At 48.8% G+C, this 4,623-nt stretch overlaps 1 pseudogene; it reads right to left on the bottom strand.

Annotated features, from left to right (window-relative positions):
* Positions 1-1,062: 1,062 nt before the first annotated feature.
* LOC139008336 (ubiquitin-conjugating enzyme E2 L3-like) lies at positions 1,063-1,525 on the bottom strand (annotated as a pseudogene).
* Between the last annotated feature and the right edge of the window lie 3,098 nt (positions 1,526-4,623).

The following is a 4,623-nucleotide window of genomic DNA, read 5'->3' as shown; positions in this document are numbered from 1 at the left end:
GGTGGGGCTGCTGCTCTGAGGAGGTGGAGAATGAGCACATTCGGATGGAGCTTGCTGACCGGTGAGTGTGGAATTTCAAATGGACATTCTGGGTTTAGTGTTGTCTGTAACGACCAGCACATCTTCTAAAATGGCTGCAGGGAGGGGTGTAAAACTTTGACCTCAGGGGCCTCTAACTGATGAGAAGTTACTGGAACAAGTGCAGTGTCCTCTGGCTGGCTGCCCCCTCCCCCTGGGTGGCCACAGACCTGATATTGCAGGGTCTCCCCCAGCAGGCGGGCCTCACACAGGCATCAGGGTTGCCATTTAAGCAGTGTCATTGTGGTAACATGGGCCAGATTTTTACATAAGAGGTGGGCCTCCCTTTTCACAGTTTCTTGGGGTTTTTTTTGGTGGTGGTGGTTTGCTTGTTTTTAAAATTTAAAAAAAAGGGTGTTATAAATTGGAATCAGAATAACTGGAATGAACTCCCACACTGGGCAGTGCAACATGAGAGAAGAGAAGCCACCAGACCAAACAGAGCTGTCTCTTCTCCTTTGTGGAGGAGATGGGGTCTAGGTCTGAAAAAGCGAAAGAGTGAGAAATAAACTGAATACAAGAAAGTGGGCATTGAAAGGGCATGGGAAGAAAAGGAACCACAACCTTTTATTTTAAACCTTAAGGTCTAGCCCTGGCTGGTTTGGCTCAGTGGATAGAGCATTGGCCTGTGGGATAAAGGGTCCCGGGTTCAATTCCGGTCAAGGGCACCTGCCTGGGTTGTGGGCTCCATCCCCAGTGGGGGCTGTACAGGACGCAGATGATCAATGATTCTCATCATTGATGTTTTTATCTCTCTGTCCCTCTCCCTTCCTCTCTGAAATCAATAAAATATATTTTTTTAAAAAGAAAGAGTATCTTTAAAAAAAGCAAAAAAAAAAAGCAAACTGTAGAAAGTTAGTAACTGCTACAAGCAAATGCCAGGCGGTGGCCAGTGCCAATTTTCCAGAGCCCTGCTTCGCGGGGTGTCTGAATGCACAGCTCAGGGTCCCTGCTCACACTCGCTGGAATTAATCGCAGCAGGTTTTAGTCCACAGGTCGCTTTCCCCCATATTTCTTTGTAAACTCCAGCATTCTTACAGAAGCTGGTATGGTCCTTGGAGTGTTCTTCAGCTAGGTCAGCCCGAAGCAGGTGCTCAGGCTGGGGAGGTCGTTCATGCTATGAGAGACTGGATTACTTACTTGGTCAGTTTTGGTTGCTGGCTTCCTATTTTCAGCACTAATTCCTGGCAGACAGACCTGCCTCTTTTCATTGATGCTGGGGTGATAGATCTTTGTTTTAAATGTGGTCTTCGGTGGTTTGAATGGGTATTCTGCTGGGAAGTTGATTTCCATTCTGAAGGCCCCCTAATCCGATGGAGGTTGTCAGGGACAATAAGCCTTTGCCAAGTCAACAAATTAGCTTCATCAACCTGGATGTTACAGAGGTTTTCATTCCAAATTTTCAGGTTTTTTTAAGCTCCTTCATCAGCCTCCTGCTGGCCGCCATCTTGGATCTGGTCTGTGTGTAAGTTTTTATGTTTTCATTTATTTTGAGTATATACCTAAGAGTGGAATTGTTGGGTCATGTGGTTATGCCCATATGATTAAAAACATTTAGTATTGCCGTACCCGGGTTGGCTCAGTGGATAGAGCGTCGGCCTGCAGACTGAAGGGTCCCGGGTTCGATTCCGGTCAAGGGCATGTACCTTGGTTGCGGGCACATCCCCGGTGGGGGGTGTGCAGGAGGCAGCTGATCGATGTTTCTCTCTCATCGATGTTTCTAACTCTCTATCCCTCTCCCTTCCTCTCTGTAAAAAATCAATAAAATATATTATAAAAAATAAAAACATTTAGTATTTTGAGGAACTGCCAACTTCTTCTCCAAAGTGGCTGCACCATTACATATTTCAATTCCCAGTGTAGAAGGTGTTTTTTTTTTTTGTTTTTTTTTTGTTTTTTTTTAAAAATATATTTTATTGATTTTTTACAGAGAGGAAGGGAGAGAGATAGAGAGTTAGAAACATCGATGAGAGAGAAACATCGACCAGCTGCCTCCTGCACATCTCCCACTGGGGATATGCCCGCAACCAAGGTACATGCCCTTTGACCGGAATCGAACCCGGGACCTTTCAGTCCACAGGCCGACGCTCTATCCACCGAGCCAAACCGGTTTCGGCTGTTTTTTTTTTTTTTTTAATTTAAATTTATTTATTGAAAGTTCCACCACGATCAGTAGAGTGCCAGTGCCACCTTCATAAATAAGAGAAAGCTGATGAACGTATACCTCTAAAAGTCCGGGAACTTTGTCCACCTGCCCTAAGCCCCAGGCCTGCTCTCTAGAAGCAGGAAATCAGCACGTGTCCCAGAGGCGTGCGACCATCCTGGCACCAGCTGAGACTCTTCCCGGCATAGAAGGACTGGAAGAGAATGGAAAGGGAGCCCCTATTTTACTCTTTGTGCTTAACGCAGGCCCGAAACTACCTACAAACATCTCAAGAGGATGAGGGTATCCACTTGATATTTGGGGAATGCTGGACTAGAGACTCCTTCTGCGTCATGCTCAACACAATGTGGAAACAACGTTCTCTGAGCACACCTTCCAGGCTCTACCAGAGTCCCCTCCCCGTGCGCCTGCTCACACCAAGGCCTAGCAACTCCCCCTCCCCTCTGCCTCCCCCCCCCCCCCCCCCCCCCCTGCAAACACTCATCAGAGATCACTGCTGACTCAGGTAGATGAGCCCACCAGCGGGAGTCCACGCCACTGAGCAGCATGAGCAGGAAGAGGGGTCACCGGCTCCATGGCGTGGTTGCCAAGATGCCACTGGGGAAAGCCCATGTTCACCAGTTGCTGGTTGAGGTCATTAAAGGGGGACGAAGCAGCACCCAGTCTGGCCCCGCCCCCGCCCAGTTTGGAAAGGCCAGGACCCCCAGGGGGCACAGTGGCCCCAATTGAGAAAGCTCTGTTGAGGGATGCTACTTCGTGGCAGGGTAGAGGTCCTCTTGCGGGACCAATTTTCCTATCTGCAGTTAAATTCTCTCATTAGTCTAGATTATAGCCATGGGCCAAATTAGATTGATAGAAGCCTACATAGACCACTGTGGAGGAGTACAAGATCTGGACTAGGACCTGGTTTTTATTTTATTTTGAGAGTATGTTCATTAAAGCCAGGAATAGTGCAACAAGGAAGGGCTTAGGGTAGAAGGAGCAGCAGGAGAGAGAAGGCAGGGCTGCTTTGGCTCTAGAAACGCCATGGGAAAGAAGCTAGCCAATGCGCCTGCTGCCAGCTCAGTGGAGAGTCAGAGAAAAGGGGGCCTTGGGGACAGGGCCAGGGGCTTAGCCTGGGAGGGGCTGCCCCTGCCCATTGCTCCCCTGGTCCCTCGTGGGGACCCTTAGAGTTTAGGAGATGCAGGCCTGTGGGGGAAGAAGGGGAGGGAAAGGCGAAGGCGTGCTCCCAGGAGCGCACACTGGGACCTGGCTTAGAATCCTGATTCTACCTCCTACCAGCGGGGTGGCCTTAGGTGAGTCATGAGTGTCTCTGAGCCACCACGGCTCGCTGTGTAATTGGAGTAGCACCCGTATCAGTGCTGGTCCTCTTGTCTTAATCAACACTCACTCTTGAGGTGAACTCCTCCAGGCACATGGCTTTAAACACCGTCCAAATGCTGATGTCCCCCAAATTTACATTTCGAAATCTCCACTTGAGTGTCTAATAGGCATCTCAAATTTAGCATGTCTCCCGATGAACTCTTTATCTTCTCCCCAAACCCGCTCCACCCAGCCTCCCCTTATTAGAAAACAACCGTTCTTTTCTGACAGTTGATCAGACCAAAGACATTGGTGTTGTCTTTAATCTCTCTCTCCCATATGTTAAAAAAACCCTGTTGGTTCTACCTCAAAAGTAGTCGGCAACCGACCACTTCTGTCCACATCTCCTATCATCCTGATTCAGACCCCATCATCTCTCACCAGGTCCCGTGCAGGAGCCTCCTCACCGGTCTCTCTGCCCCCACCTTCGTCCCCACAACCTGTCTCACCCGTAGCATCCAGGAGGGACCTTTTCAAAGGCAAAGCCCTGCAACAGCTCTCCATGGCCTCAGAGCAAAAGTCCTCAGGATCCACTCGACGAGTCTGGTTCTGTTTCCGCTGTGACCTCCCTTTCCCATCTTCTCCGTCCTGTGCCCTGTTCCAGCCCCACGGGCCTCCTTGGGGGTTTCTAGAACATGCCAGGCACGATCCCATTTTAGGATGTTTGACTTGGCTTTGTCCTCCTGTGTAATTCCCTTCCCCGGGGATTTCGTGGTTGGCTCCCTCACTTCCTCAGGTTTCTGTGTTAAGTTCCTCCATCATATTAACATTACATAATTGTGCAGACTCTCCGTCTCCTTTCGAGAGACGGTCACCTGCAGGAGGACAGATGACTGGCATTTTATTTGCTTCATTACTGTCTCATATGCCTGACAAGTAGTGCTCAACAAAATCTGTGGAATAAATGAACAAATTAACGCTGTGAGGTAAATCTGTTATTCTCATTTTATTTCACTTTTTAAAATATTTTTATAGAGAGAAGAAGGGAGGGAGGGAGGGAGAGAGAGAGAGGGAGGGAG

Source organism: Myotis yumanensis, unplaced genomic scaffold (genome assembly GCF_028538775.1).
Source record: "Myotis yumanensis isolate MYYU_CA2020_CCGP unplaced genomic scaffold, mMyoYum1.0.hap1 SCAF_4, whole genome shotgun sequence".
Classification (NCBI taxonomy): Eukaryota; Metazoa; Chordata; class Mammalia; order Chiroptera; family Vespertilionidae; genus Myotis; species Myotis yumanensis.
Note: the sequence above shows the minus strand (reverse complement) of the source record. Positions and strands in the feature narration are given on the sequence as shown.